General features: G+C 48.0%; 2 long non-coding RNA genes across 2 annotated transcripts; both read right to left on the bottom strand.

Annotated features, from left to right (window-relative positions):
- Positions 1 to 4,898: 4,898 nt before the first annotated feature.
- On the bottom strand, positions 4,899 to 7,346 carry LOC133339876 (uncharacterized). Its single transcript, XR_009754791.1, has 3 exons — positions 7,300 to 7,346; positions 6,441 to 6,508; positions 4,899 to 5,171 (listed from the first exon to the last, which is right to left on the bottom strand). It is a non-coding gene; the product is annotated as an uncharacterized LOC133339876 (long non-coding RNA).
- Positions 7,347 to 7,377: 31 nt separating this feature from the next.
- LOC133339877 (uncharacterized) lies at positions 7,378 to 12,490 on the bottom strand. The gene is made up of 4 exons (XR_009754792.1): positions 12,403 to 12,490; positions 12,204 to 12,247; positions 10,736 to 10,871; positions 7,378 to 7,452 (listed from the first exon to the last, which is right to left on the bottom strand). It is a non-coding gene; the product is annotated as an uncharacterized LOC133339877 (long non-coding RNA).
- Positions 12,491 to 15,623: the final 3,133 nt, after the last annotated feature.

Raw genomic sequence — 15,623 nt, 5'->3', positions numbered from 1 at the left:
CCACACACACACACGCCGCTAACCACTGCACCACCCCCCCACCACTACACACCCACACACAGCACTAACCACTGCACCACCACTCCCCACACACTCACCACACACAGCACGCTAACCACTGCACCACCACTCCCCCACACTCACCACACACAGCACGCTAACCACTGCACCACCACTCCCCACACTCACACACCACACAGCACGCTAACCACTGCACCACCACCCCCCACCATCACTACACACACAGCACGCTAACCACTGCACCACCACTCCCCACACACTCACTACACACACCAGCACGCTAACCACTGCACCACCACTCCACACACTCACACACACACAGCACGCTAACCACTGCACCACCACTCCCCACACACTCACTACACACACACGCTAACCACTGCACCACCCTCCCCACACACTCACACACACACACAGCACGCTAACCACTGCACCACCACTCCCCACACACTCACCACACACACACGCTAACCACTGCACCACCACTCCCCACACACTCACCACACACACACAGCACGCTAACCACTGCACCACCACTCCCCACACACTCACCACACACACAGCACGCTAACCACTGCACCACCACTCCCCACACACTCACCACACACACAGCACGCTAACCACTGCACCACCACTCCCCACACACTCACCACACACACACAGCACGCTAACCACTGCACCACCACTCCCCACACACTCACTACACACACACACAGCACGCTAACCACTGCACCACCACTCCCCACACACTCACCACACACAGCACGCTAACCACTGCACCACCACTCCCCACACACTCACCACACACACAGCACGCTAACCACTGCACCACCACTCCCACACACTCACTACACACACACACACACGCTAACCACTGCACCACCACTCCCCACACACTCACCACACACAGCACGCTAACCACTGCACCACCGCTCCCCACACACTCACTACACACACACAGCACGCTAACCACTGCACCACCACTCCCCACACACTCACCACACACACAGCACGCTAACCACTGCACCACCACTCCCCCACACACACTACCACACACACAGCACGCTAACCACTGCACCACCACTCCCACCCACTCACTACACACACAGCACGCTAACCACTGCACCACCACTCCCCACACACTCACTACACACACACACGCACGCTAACCACTGCACCACCACTCCCCACCACTCACCACACACACACAGCACGCTAACCACTGCACCACTCCCCACACACTCACCACACACACAGCACGCTAACCACTGCACCACCACTCCCCACACACTCACCACACACACGCACGCTAACCACTGCACCACCACTCCCCACACTCACTACACACACACAGCACGCTAACCACTGCACCACCACTCCCCACACACTCACCCACACACAGCACGCTAACCACTGCACCACCACTCCCCACACACTCACTACACACACAGCACCTAACCACTGCACCACCACTCCCCACACTCACTACACACACCAGCACGCTAACCACTGCACCACCACTCCCCACACACTCACTACACACACAGCACGCTAACCACTGCACCACCACTCCCCACACACTCACTACACACACAGCACGCTAACCACTGCACCACCACTCCCCACACACTCACTACACACACAGCACGCTAACCACTGCACCACCACTCCCCACACACTCACACACACACAGCACGCTAACCACTGCACCACCACTCCCCACACACTCACCACACACACACAGCACGCTAACCACTGCACCACCACTCCCCACACACTCACTACACACACAGCACGCTAACCACTGCACCACCACTCCCCACACACTCACTACACACACAGCACGCTAACCACTGCACCACCACTCCCCACACACCACACACACACAGCACGCTAACCACTGCACCACCACTCCCCCTCCCCCCCCTCCCCCCCACCTCCTCCCACCTCCCCCATTCCCCCACCTTCCCCCCCCACTCCCACCCACTTCCCCCCACCCTTCCCCCACCTCCCCCACCCACTCCCCCCACTCTCTCACTCCCCCCCCTCCCCCCCACCTCCTCCCCTCCCCCCCACTCCCCCCACCTCCCCCCCCCTCCCACCCACTTCCCCCCCCCTTCCCCCACCTCCCCCACCCACTCCCCCCTACTCCCACCTCCCCCCACCCCCACTCCCCCCCACTCTCTCACTCCCCCCACCTCCCCCCCACCTCCCCCACCTCCCCTCACCCCCCACCTCCCCCCCCCACCTCCCCCCCCCCACTCCCCCCACCTCCCCCACCTCCCCTCCCCCCCACCCCCCACCCCCCCCCACCTCCCCCCCCCCCCCCCACCTCCCCCCCCCCTCCCCCACCTCCCCCACTCCCCCACCACCCCCACCCCCCACCCCCCCACACACAGAGAACGGCAAATGCAACAAGAAGACGGGAGACACTCAACAGACCTTAGAGACATCACGTGACGCAAACCAGTCGGCCACCAACACAGCGAGACACTCACCCTGGTTGACCAGGTACTTGACAAGATCGCCAAACCTCCCGTGTCGTCATCGTCTGGGCCGAACGTGCCAACGCAGAATCCACAGGGGCGGTTTCTTCATTAGGGCGATTGGGCGACGCACCACCAATGTCATTCAACCACAGAGTCACGCTAGCCGTCACTGTCAGCCTCTGGATTAGTCCAATCAGCGTCATGTCACGTTCTGTGGAGTACCGCCTCTTTTTGGGCGATTTCACTCCGGCTGAGAATCGCCCAGAGTGGCCCCATAGACTTACATTCAAAGATGTGTTTTTTCGAACGGCGGGCGCTGCAAAGCATTCTCTACGGCTTCCGGGAGGGCTCGCCCTAACGTGCTTACGTCATCATACGTAAGCACGTTTCAGTCAGCAGTATTATTTGTCGCCACCTAGTGGAATGTTTAATAAAAGAAACTGAGTGGATTGTATTAATAGAAACAAACAAGATGTATTGTAAGAGTCACTTTATTTTCATTAATATTAAAAGCGAAGTTGCCTTTACCTGCTTAAGCTGTTAATTATCCATTGCTGGGTGGAGCTTATCCTTATCAATCATCCAGACATTTGCCCCCCCTGAGAGATTTCGCAGGAGCCGCCACTGCTACTCAATGGGCGACTGAATGTTGCGACATTGATGGCGATATTGTTGGGTGAAGGTACATCGCAGTGAGTGCTACGGCGCGTCAGTCTATTTGTCGGAGAATATTTGAGAGACTGTGGTTTCTTTTTCGCGACTGTTATAGATTCGGAATCTATTCGTGGATTGCCGTGTCTGTGTGTGTGTGTCTGTGTGTGTGTGTGTCTGTGTGTGTCTGTGTCTGTGTGTCTGTGTGTTGTGTGTGTGTGTGTCTGTGTGTGTCTGTGTGTGTTGTCTGTGTGTGTCTGTGTGTTGTCTGTATGTGTGGTGTGTGTGTGTCTGTGTGTCTGTCTGTGTGTGTCTGTATGTGTGTGTGTGTCTGTGTGTGTGTGTCTGTGTGTCTGTGTGTGTGTGTGTGTCTGTGTGTGGTCTGTGTGTTTCTGTGTGTGTGTGTGTCTGTGTGTGTGTCTGTGTGTGTGTCTGTGTGTGTCTGTGTGTCTGTGTGTGTCTGTGTGTGTGTCTGTGTGTGTCTGTGGTGTGTCTGTGTGTCTGTGTTGTGTGTCTGTGTGTATTTGGAGGCAGTCGCCCTCCAACAACAACGGAGGGCGGAGAAGCGACGCTCACAACAACGAGCGGAGCGCCGGGTGGCTAAAGCACAGCAAGTTGGCACAGTAGGGGCACAGGTGGTGCATCAGCCAGTCATCTCGATCATATCGGTCAGTCGAACCGTGGCACCTGCTGGGTCTGCCCCGTGACCTCCTGCCAGCGGGCGTTCGACACTTCACGTGGCAGCCTCAAGGTGCACATGGCCTGGCACAAGCGTCGTGGTGACGTCACCGCCACTTAGTGGCGAATGGCGGTTGTTGTTGTTGTTACGTTTGTGCACAGTTTTATTTCTTAGCAGGAACGATGTTGGCCACGCCACATCCATTTCGACTCAGTTTGCCCTAAACGGGTCCATAGAGCCGTGCCTTCTCTTGCCCTACCAGGTCGCTGGAGAACACTCGATCCGACAACACAGGAGCTGTGCCCACAGGCCCCCTCCACGCCTCCACCATCACAGGAGGATCTGCTTTGTCCTTACACCGGCTCAATGCCTTCATAGGAGGTATGCAGTCAACAATGCTTGACTCAGGGAGGAGGACGCCCCTGCCGTGCATAGTCCCATGGGATGTTGGCTACCAACAACAAGGCAACTCCTACGACTAATTGGGAATGGGACGCAAGCGTAGGATTGATCGCCCTGTCGCTGGCCGCCTTTGGGGAGGGTGTATCGTGTGAAAGGCCGAAACACCCTAGGAACCAAAGGTTCACTACTGATGATGCGCTCCCCAAATGTCACCAGGCGCTGTTCGTGAACTCTTGGAAGTGCTTGCACAAAGGATAGTAACATCTCATCCTGTGTTCTTTGGAATCTTCATAGAGACGTCGTTCCGTGCACAAAATATTTGGAAACGTCGACTTTATTTTGACGACTGTGGGACATTACGTCTCTAGGACATGTTACTGCAGCTGGTAACACAATCAGAGGATTAGATATTCAACAGCAACCGTGAAGTGTTTTTATTAGATAGCCTACATTGTAAAACACGTTACCAGACCTATACAAGTTGTATTTCGATTTAAAGCTTTCGTGACTGCAGGGATTCATCTTCTTGGTTCTTTCGGTAAAGTCACGTAGAAGGGAAATAATAAAATAATAAACATAATAAAATAATTCTCACGACGCTGTCTTTCCGACAGACCTGTTTATTCACCTGAGGATGGCTGCTTGCGTTGTGGCCGAAACGTCGTGAGAATTGTTTTATTATGTTTTATTTTTATTATTTTACTACTTCCCTTCTACGTGACTTTACCGAAAGAACCAAGAAGATATACAAGTTGTGTTGCAGGCACGGAAATTACTGTTGTGATCATCCGTAAAGAATATAAGTGACGCAATTTTACTAGAACACCGCGATCAGACGTTTCAAAATCAATTGACCAACTCAGAAGATCCCTCTAAAGATATCCAGAAAGTTCTTCATTGCGTCCTCGGCGTCTTCCTTCGGTCGAACACTAAAGCGTTGAACAATAAGGACCAGCATTACAATTAGTGCGTCAATTTAAAATCATCCTCACAGTAGGCCATAGTATTCGCCTTATAGACTCGACTTAGTAACCCGGGAAAGCATCGGTCAAACATTATCTCAGTCCATAGGGGGCGACAATTCCTATTAATACAGTAAAGGTTTTTTGTTTGGGTGAGATCGCATAAATGTGTCGTTAACCCAACATCAAATTTCGATTGAAAGCTTTCGTGACTGCAGGGATCCTCTTCTTGGTTCTTTCGGTAAAGTCACGTAGAAGGAAATAATAAAATAATAAAAACATAATAGAATAATTCTCACGACGTTTCGGCCACAACGCAAGCAGCCGTCCTCAGGTGAAGACCAGGTCTGTCGGGGAGACAGCGTCTGAATAACACCACCACGCATTCAGACGCTGTCTCCCCAACAGACCTGTTCTCCACCTGAGGACGCTGCTTGCGTTGTGGCCGAAACGTCGTGAGAATTATTTCATTATGTTTTATTTTTATTATTTTATTACTTCCCTTCTACGTGACTTTACCGAAAGACCCAAGAAGATGAATCCCTGCAGTCACGAAAGCTTTACATCGAAACGTGCCAATGAGTTAATGCTTCAGCCCACAATTGTGTAGCAGAGCAAATGCACCGATCTGTCTGCTGTCCGCCTGATGATGATGGTTGTGATCACTGGGCGAAACGTCGTACTCAGATTGTAGTGCACATTCAGAGTTGTGTTTTTTGTTTGCATTATGACTGCATGTATTGTGGTCTATGCAAACATGACTCCTTGTAAAAGGTGTCAGTTTTGTTGCCAGATAGAAGGATAAAAAACAATTATCACAGATTGTAGATGTTGAGGATTTTCTCTCCCACACACGGCTAGTGCTGCACTGGTGACGAATTGGCCACGTTCTGTTCACGTGACCAACCTTACCAGTTGGCCGTGTCGGGTGGTGGCGGGTTTAACGACACATTTCTATTTTTGCGATCTCATTTGCGAGAAGAAAAAATATGATAATTGTTTTTTTACCTTTTGTCTGGCAACAAAACTGAAAAAAGTGTCAGTTTTGTTGCCAAAAAAAGGGTAAAAAAACAATTATCACATCCAGGACAGTCCGCTAGATTCTAACCCCGAGACCTTTACAACGAGCGGGGGAAAAAAACACGAGCGCTGGGGCAGGTGCCGTATAAGCAAGTTAAGTACGACAACGCTGCACTCGTGTTTCGGGCCGTTGATGAAAGCGCTGGTTTCTCTCACCAAGTGGAGCTTGGAGACAAGAACATGCGACTTTTGGAACCGCCGCATGATTTCTCAGCGCATGCCACCTGGGATGTGAAACAAAGGCAAGAGCTTAAACATCATCCTCCAATCACGATCGCGTCAAAAACAAGAAGTCATCGTGGCGACAGCCGTTGACACCAGCAGACTTCTCCAAGCGAGGGAATAAGAAACAGAGGTCGCAAACGGGTTTTGATTCCTCCCGTACCCCCCGCACCAGGGTCGTAAACGGAACCCGTACCCTACCCGATACCCGGCTACCCGTACCCAGCTGGGTACGGGTAGGGTACGGGTATCAGGTACCCGATTGCGACCTCTGGGATGAAGCCACGTTGCAGGCGCGGGTGGGTTGATTCTAGGAACTTGAATTGTGAGAAGAGACAAGACGTTGGGAAATGAGTGACAAACGGTGACTCACCAGTGACTCACGGCCTACCCGTACCCGTACCCGACTGGGTACGGGTAGCCGGGTATCGGGTAGGGTACGGGTATCGGGTACCCGGTTGCGACCTCTGATAATAAATAAACAAGAAGAGAGTTGTTGTGGCCAGCGGTGGAAGAGCGTGGATCAGATGAAACAGTCCGGTAAACCGAGCGCTCAACATGTGTTGTAAAATCAACGGTTGAGGTTCAAGCTGAGAGTAGTCACAGCAGATAAGGCACAGAGTGATCAGGAGCTAACTGTTGTTCAATTCTACAAATAATCATAATCAGCAATGCCGTATTTGGAACTGAACCTCAGAGCGCGCGTGCGATCGCGGTTCATCGTGTCCTTACCGAACGTGCACATCAAATGTGGCGTTTGCATTTCCGTGTCAAGTCTGTGATGCAATTTTACCCGCTCGGAATTCGTCGGCAGAGGTTGACTGGCCCGTGCGACACAGGCGAACGGCGGCTCGAACACGCCGCTCCGGAATTCCACTGCACATCAAGTCCTGAGCTTCTGTCGTCGTAAGATCTCTTCTTACGGCTGTCATCCCTCTTGTCGACTCTGCACAACCGGAATGTGGCCACTATTTAGTATTCATATTCTTAGGTTTTTTCGGTAAAGTCACCGTGTAGGTAAAACATTGAAATTAATGAAAGTAAAATAAAATAAAAATCACGACGTTTCGGAGGCAACACAAGCTTCCGTCTTCAGGTGGAACCGTCACAGCCACGACAGCCGTATCAAGTAGATGAGAGATTGCAAGAGCTACCACTCCGTTTATATAATGGTTGGAGAGGGGGGGGGGTAAGGGCCAAGTACAGCACACTTTTTATTCATATGGTAAGGCGAGGCTTAATTTTAATGTTTTATCTACGTGACTTTACCGAAAAAACCTAAGAATATGAATCCTTGCAATCACGAAAGCTTCAAATCTAGAATTAACACTATTTAGTCGTCGTATTGGCGAACTACCTACGTACTCATCTTATTGGTTCTTTCGGTAAAGTCACGTAGAAGGGAAGTAATAAAATAATAAAAATAAAACATAACAAAATAAAATAATTATTATATTATTTTATTATATTATTTTATTTTATTATGTTTTATTTTTATTATTTTATTACTTCCCTTCTACGTGACTTTACCGAAAGAACCAAGAAGATGAATCCATGCAGTCACGAAAAAAGCTTTAAATCGAAATTTACCTCCGTACTATTAACTAACACCAATTAATTTCGATTTAAAGCTTCTTTCGTGACTGCAGGGATTCATATTCTTGTCTCTGTCGGTAAAGTCACGTAGAAGGAAGATAATAAAATATATAAATATAAAATAATAACATTTCTCACGACGTTTCGACTGCAACACAAGCAATCATCATCAGGTGTGAAATCCACGGCAAGAAAATAAAAAAATTAAAAAAATTAATGCGGTGGCTTTCACACCTGATGATGATTGCTTGTGTTGCAGTCGAAACGTCGTGAGAATTTTTTATTGTTTTATATTTATATGATTTTATCTGAGGTGTGGACTCGAGTCATGTGACTTGGACTCGAGTCAGACTCGAGTCATGAATTTGATGACTTCAGACTCGACTTGGACTTGCATAACAATGACTTTGTCCCACCTCTGAGCTGGTGTGGACTCGAGTCATGTGACTTGGACTCGAGTCAGACTCGAGTCATGAATTTGATGACTTCAGACTCGACTTGGACTTGCATAACAATGACTTTGTCCCACCTCTGAGCTGGTGTGGACTCGAGTCATGTGACTTGGACTCGAGTCAGACTCGAGTCATGAATTTGATGACTTCAGACTCGACTTGGACTTGCATAACAATGACTTTGTCCCACCTCTGAGCTGGTGTGGACTCGAGTCATGTGACTTGGACTCGAGTCAGACTCGAGTCATGAATTTGATGACTTCAGACTCCACTTGGACTTGCATAACAATGACTTTGTCCCACCTCTGAGCTGGTGTGGACTCGAGTCATGTGACTTGGACTCGAGTCAGACTCGAGTCATGAATTTGATGACTTCAGACTCGACTTGGACTTGCATAACAATGACTTTGTCCCACCTCTGAGCTGGTGTGGACTCGAGTCATGTGACTTGGACTCGAGTCAGACTCGAGTCATGAATTTGATGACTTCAGACTCCACTTGGACTTGCATAACAATGACTTTGTCCCACCTCTGAGCTGGTGTGGACTCGAGTCATGTGACTTGGACTCGAGTCAGACTCGAGTCATGAATTTGATGACTTCAGACTCGACTTGGACTTGCATAACAATGACTTTGTCCCACCTCTGAGCTGGTGTGGACTCGAGTCATGTGACTTGGACTCGAGTCAGACTCGAGTCATGAATTTGATGACTTCAGACTCCACTTGGACTTGCATAACAATGACTTTGTCCCACCTCTGAGGTGTGGACTCGAGTCATGTGACTTGGACTTGAGTCAGACTCGAGTCATGAATTTGATGACTTCAGACTCGACTTGGACTTGCATAACAATGACTTTGTCCCACCTCTGAGCTGGTGTGGACTCGAGTCATGTGACTTGGACTCGAGTCAGACTCGAGTCATGAATTTGATGACTTCAGACTCGACTTGGACTTGCAAACAATGACTTTGTCCCACCTCTGAGCTGGTGTGGACTCGAGTCATGTGACTTGGACTCGAGTCAGACTCGAGTCATGAATTTGATGACTTCAGACTCGACTTGGACTTGCACAATGACTTTGTCCCACCTCTGAGCTGGTGTGGACTCGAGTCATGTGACTTGGACTCGAGTCAGACTCGAGTCATGAATTTGATGACTTCAGACTCGACTTGGACTTGCATAACAATGACTTTGTCCCACCTCTGAGCTGGTGTGGACTCGAGTCATGTGACTTGGACTCGAGTCAGACTCGAGTCATGAATTTGATGACTTCAGACTCGACTTGGACTTGCATAACAATGACTTTGTCCCACCTCTGGATTTTATTATTTCCCCTCTACGTGACTTACCGAAAGAACCAGAATCCCATTCATTTGTTTACATTACACTTGATTACCCAGAACATCCCACTTAATATCGACCGTTTCAGGAAGGCCTTGCTACATTTTTGCAGAAGGGGTGACGATCGCTTTTTTGAAATTTAGTAATTTGCACGAAGTTTTGACCATTCCGCTGGCACACAATGACCTACTCTTCGAATGACTTCACGTGGTCACAGTGAAGCAGACAACGCATAGTATGTTATTGTTAATACAGGCCGTAGTTATAACCAGGGTGGTCTGCTGGATGCTAACCACTGATCTTTGCAACAAGTGGCGAACGCGGTACCACTGGACCACATTACCGCCACATTTAGATCTGTACATCATTATTACAATTCCTCACTAAGTGTCATTGTTTTCGGCCACCTTACAGATAGGAAAGAGATCTGTGGTTACACAAAAGCAAGTTGCTTGATACGGTGTTCGTATAGTATTTTTTTAAATCCAAAATCCAAATACCATTTTAAGAGTAACAGAAATTGTTGATATCGCTGCGATTGTCAATTAGGATTCATCTTCTTGGTGGAAGGGAAATAATACAATAATAAAATTAAACATAATAAAATAATATACATAATAAAATAATTTTTATATGATACATTATAAAATCAAATAATATACTAGTATTTGTATGTATTATTTCCCTTCTACGTGATGACTTTACCGAAAGAACAAGAAGATGAATCCTTGCTGCAGTCACGAAAGAAGCTTTGAATCTAAATTCATTTCGGATGATGTCGCTGACTAATGTTTGCATGTAGAATGTGCGTGAGAGCGGTGATCAGAGAGAGAGACGCACCGACTGTCGTCTTGATGTTGAAATGCTGGAACCGGAATATGAGCGACGCTCAAGGGAGATCGGAGTTTGTCCACCCCCCTTGGCAACTCTCTGGACCCCGACGTGTCATCCACACTCTTGTCACCAGCAGTCACAGCTGCACACACACACACACCACCATGTTTCGTCGAGCGGCATTACAAAGCTTCTTGCTGTATTCTTAGGTTTGTTTTCGGTAAAGTCACGTAGGTAAAACATTTAAATTAATAAAAGTAATTTTTTTATATTTTATTTATCTTTAATTAATTTTAATGTTTTACCTACGTGACTTTACCGAAACAACCTAAGAATATGAATCATTGCAGTTACGAAAGCTTCAAATCTAGAAGTTCTTGCTGTACATTGCGCCGTGTAAAATGTGTATCCCTATCCAGAGTGCATCAATATACAGGGCAGCCCAAACAGTGAGGGCAAAAGAGTGATTATACTTGTTTTTACAAATCACATGGGGTTATTTCTTATTTTAACAAACGTTCAAACTGACTTCCATAAAACATCGCGATGATTGTCGTCATTGTTTTAGTAGGCTAAGAGCTCAGACGACACAGAGTTATCAACATGATAAGTGTAGCAGTCACGGAAAGCTACAAAATTAAAATTGAACAACTTCTACGGGAAGTTTTAAGTTTATCTTTTTCTCTCTCTCTGGTTTTTTGTTTTCTCTCTCTGCCTGTGTCCTCTCTTTGGAATTTTCACACTTAAATTCTAACTTAGCAATCTTTCAGACTCTGTCGCCTCGACGGACCTGGTTTTCACCTGAGGACGGCTGCTTGCGTTGTGGCCGAAACGTCGTGAGAATAATTTTATTATGTTTTATTTTTATTATTTTATTACTTCCCTTCTACGTGACTTTACCGAAAGAACCAAGAAGATTAGCAATCTTTGAAATACGTAATCGACCAGGCTATGCGTTGTGTGTTGACCGACTCTCTGTGTTGCATTACATTACATTTCGATATTTTGCTAGGTTATTTAATTTGAGTGTGTCTTTCTCCTAATTTTCAAGCTTGCTTGTACCGTACCACTTTGTCGTCTACTCATTGACATGCTAATTTTTCTCTGCCCCCTCCCTCTCTCCGCCCCGCCCCCCCCCCCTCTCTATTTAAGGCCTCGTCACAGAGACGATCTCTCTCTTTGTACCGATGCGTGTTCTCTCTCTGTGTATCTTGGTGATATCTGTCTGCTATATGTCTGTCTATAGTTTTATGGTTAGATTTTTGTTGCTATTCCTTTTATACCTGACGATGATTGCTTGTGTTGCAATCGAAACGTCGTAGTATGCTATTATTTAATTTATTACTTTATCGTTATACGTGACTTTACCGAAAGAACCAAAGAATAACTCCTGCAGTCACGAAAGCTCCAAAATTAAGATTGTAGCATTTTAAGTTGAGCACACAGCCATCATCTACAGACACAACCACATTACCCAATTCGCCTTGAGGCGACAGCAGCTCAGAAGGGCCACTGCATCTGCAATAAAGACACACGCGTTTAAAATGTCAAGCCTCGCCATGCCTATACAAGCACAACACACCTTAACGCTGTATGACTCAGCATGATTAAAATGTATGAATCACCGTTTGCATTTTAAATATTCAGCACACTTAATTTACTGTCAAACGTACCTGTCGTCATGCGGTCCACACTGAGGCTTCGGGGCGTAAGCAAACTTGGATATGTTCACTGAGATTCCCCCCTTTATAGAGCAAACCTATGAATGCACTCAGCACAAGGCACAGCAACAGGATGCTCACAACATGCTTCAGGTAATAGATGCAATAGAATAAAGTTTAGATGGAAGCATATATTAATTTTTACGACGTAGAATTGTAATGTATTACTTGCTGTTAGTAACTCAGCTTAGTGTAGAGTATAGTAAGTATACTGATGGTGCTATGCTATTTATACTTTAGTTTTTTATGTAGTTTATACTTTAGTTTTCTACGTGGTGGTTGAGTAACTGCAGCTACATATCATTAACATTCCTTTCCTTTGTTACTGCTAATCCCTGCACCCCCCCTTGGTGCTGTTGATCCTGCATAATGCATGGGCATAATATGACTTTGAAACCCCCCCACCCACCTCCTACGCATTTCCCATGAATATGCTAAACTCCTCTTCATATGCACATTCTTTTGTTAAGGCGCTCTTTCCTCCACCTCCAACGCAGCTTATATATAAGCTCCTAGCTTGGCATTGTCTCATTCTTCACCTGAAGACGGCTGCTTGCGTTGTAGCCGAAACGTCGTGAGAATTATTTTATTTTATTATGTTTTATTTTTTTTATTATTTTATTACTTCCCTTCTACGTGACTTTACCGAAAGAACTAAGAAGATGCTTCAGGTATATTGAGGGTTTACAATTATAGTGCTGGACGCAAACACAATCTGAAACGTTTTGTTTCCAATAAAATGACAATTATTACAACATTGGCATGTTAAATTTCGATTTAAAGCTTCTTTCGTGACTGCAGGGATTCATCTTCTTGGTTCTTTGGAAAGTCATAGAGAGAATTTTTTTAATAAAGTTGTATTTCTATTACTTCATTATTTCCCTTCTACGTGACTTTTCAGTTCTAAATGTTTGCGTACGCGTGTTTCGCTACGTGCATGCCAATTTACACAAAACTACACGAGGCGCAGTACGAGCACCACCGCGGTAACAGCTGTGAGGGCTGTAGAAGTGCGCGATGTTTCACCGCAACATTTCCACTCGTACCTTGAGCCTTTGTTATCTGGAACGCCGGTTAGACTCACGCTCTTGCTTTTGAGTTCACTCAAGTAGCTCCGCACGTGAGCGCTCGAGGTGCTAGGCGCCAGCGGCGTTGACCTGGCCACATTTCCTTTGCCTAGAAGTTAAAACGGCGCGACACAAGCGCTTAGAGGCGACAACAACAACAACAACACAGCACTCACCAGGCTGCACAGCGCTTAGAGGCGACAACAACAACAACACAACACTGCACTCACCAGGCTGCACAAGCGCTTAGAGGCGAGTAGCAACAACAACAACAACACTGCACTCACCAGGCTGCACAAGCGCTTAGAGGCGAGTAGCAACAACAACAACACTGCCTCACCAGGCTGCACAAGCGCTTAGAGGCGAGTAGCAACAACAACAACAACACTGCACTCACCAGGCTGCACCAGCGCTTAGAGGCGAGTAGCAACAACAACAACAACACTGCACTCACCAGGCTGCACCAGCGCTTAGAGGCGAGTAGCAACAACAACAACAACACTGCACTCACCAGGCTGCACCAGCGCTTAGAGGCGAGTAGCAACAACAACAACAACACTGCACTCACCAGGCTGCACCAGCGCTTAGAGGCGAGTAACAACAACACACAACAACACTGCACTCACCAGGCTGCACAAGCGCTTAGAGGCGAGTAGCGACAACAACAACAACACTGCACTCACCAGGCTGCACAAGCGCTTAGAGGCGAGTAGCAGCAACAACAACACACTGCACTCACCAGGCTGCACAAGCGCTTAGAGGCGAGTAGCAACAACAACAACAACAACACTGCACTCACCAGCAGCACAAGCGCTTAGAGGCGAGTAGCAACAACAACAACACTGCACTCACCAGGCTGCACCAGCGCTTAGAGGCGAGTAGCAACAACAACAACAACAACACTGCACTCACCAGACAGCACAAGCGCTTAGAGGCGAGTAGCAACAACAACAACACTGCACTCACCACAGCACCAGCGCTTAGAGGCGAGTAGCAACAACAACAACAACACAGCACTCACCAGGCTGCACAGCGCTTAGAGGCGAGTAGCAACAACAACAACAACACAGCACTCACCAGGCTGCACAAGCGCTTAGAGGCGAGTAGCAACAACAACAACAACACTGCACTCACCAGGCTGCACCAGCGCTTAGAGGCGAGTAGCAACAACAACAACAACACTGCACTCACCAGGCTGCACCAGCGCTTAGAGGCGAGTAGCAACAACAACAACAACACTGCACTCACCAGGCTGCACCAGCGCTTAGAGGCGAGTAGAACAACAACAACAACAACACTGCACTCACCAGGCTGCACAAGCGCTTAGAGGCGAGTAGCAACAACAACAACAACACTGCACTCACCAGGCTGCACCAGCGCTTAGAGGCGAGTAGCAACAACAACAACAAACAGCACTCACCAGGCTGCACAAGCGCTTAGAGGAGAGTAGCAACAACAACAACAACACTGCACTCACCAGACAGCACCAGCGCTTAGAGGCGAGTAGCAACAACAACAACAACACTGCACTCACCAGGCTGCACAAGCGCTTAGAGGCGAGTAGCAACAACAACAACACTGCACTCACCAGGCGCACCAGCGCTTAGAGGCGAGTAGCAACAACAACAACAACACTGCACTCACCAGGCAGCACAGCGCTTAGAGGCGAGTAGCAACAACAACAACAACAATGCACTCACCAGGCTGCACAGCGCTTAGAGGCGAGTAGCAACAACAACAACAACACTGCACTCACCAGGCTGCACAAGCGCTTAGAGGCGAGTAGCAACAACACAACAACAACACTGCACTCACCAGGCTGCACAAGCGCTTAGAGGCGAGTAGCAACAACAACAACAACAACACTGCACTCACCAGGAGCACCAGCGCTTAGAGGCGAGTAGCAACAACAACAACAACACTGCACTCACCAGGCTGCACAAGCGCTTAGAGGCGAGTAGCAACAACAACAACAACACTGCACTCACCAGGCTGCACAGCGCTTAGAGGCGAGTAGCAACAACAACAACAACAGCACTCACCAGGCTGCACAAGCGCTTAGAGGCGAGTAGCAACAACAACAACAACACTGCACTCACCAGGCTG

Source organism: Lethenteron reissneri, unplaced genomic scaffold (assembly GCF_015708825.2).
Source record: "Lethenteron reissneri isolate LAM-NWPU_2019-01 unplaced genomic scaffold, ASM1570882v1 scaffold_501, whole genome shotgun sequence".
In the NCBI taxonomy this organism is placed as follows: Eukaryota; Metazoa; Chordata; class Hyperoartia; order Petromyzontiformes; family Petromyzontidae; genus Lethenteron; species Lethenteron reissneri.
The sequence above is the reverse complement of the archived record's forward strand: the minus strand, read 5'-3'. Positions and strand labels throughout refer to the sequence as shown.